Source organism: Salvelinus alpinus, chromosome 3, assembly GCF_045679555.1.
Source record: "Salvelinus alpinus chromosome 3, SLU_Salpinus.1, whole genome shotgun sequence".
Lineage (NCBI taxonomy): Eukaryota > Metazoa > Chordata > Actinopteri > Salmoniformes > Salmonidae > Salvelinus > Salvelinus alpinus.
The window spans coordinates 109,589,344-109,590,267 of record NC_092088.1 but is presented as its reverse complement, the minus strand read 5'-3'; positions in this window follow the sequence as shown (position 1 = coordinate 109,590,267).

Genomic DNA, 924 nt, shown 5'->3' with positions numbered 1-924 from the left:
CACGCTCCACCCCTACACACGCACGCACGCACGCACGCACGCACGCACGCACGCACGCACGCACAGACAGACAGACAGACAGACAGACAGACAGACAGACAGACAGACAGACAGACAGACAGACAGACAGACAGACAGACAGACAGACAGACAGACAGACAGACAGAATCAGAGCCTAACCCAAACCAGATCCACAAGCCTCCTGCTGTCTTTATCTGTGTGTGTTCAGACAGAGTTTTCTTAACATTGTTTTTGATAAAGGTGTTATGGATAGTGAAGGTGTTATGGATAGTGAAGGTGTTATGGATAGTGAAGGTGTTATGGATAGTGAAGCTGTTATGGATAGTGAAGGTGTTATGGATAGTGAAGGTGTTATGGATAGTGAAGGTGTTATGGATAGTGAAGGTGTTATGGATAGTGAAGGTGTTATGGATAGTGAAGGTGTTATGGATAGTGAAGGTGTTATGGATAGTGAAGGTGTTATGGATAGTGAAGGTGTTATGGATAGTGAAGGTGTTATGGATAGTGAAGGTGTTATGGATAGTGAAGGTGTTATGGATAGTGAAGGTGTTATGGATAGTGAAGGTGTTATGGATAGTGAAGGTGTTATGAATAGTGAAGGTGTTATGGATAGTGAAGGTGTTATGGATAGTGAAGGTGTTATGGATAGTGAAGGTGTTATGGATAGTGAAGGTGGTATGGATAGTGAAGGTGTTATGGATAGTGAAGGTGTTATGGATAGTGAAGGTGTTATGGATAGTGAAGGTGTTATGGATAGTGAAGGTGTTATGGATAGTGAAGGTGTTATGGATAGTGAAGGTGTTATGGATAGTGAAGGTGTTATGGATAGTGAAGGTGTTATGGATAGTGAAGGTGTTATGGATAGTGAAGGTGTTATGGATAGTGAAGGTGTTATGGATAGTG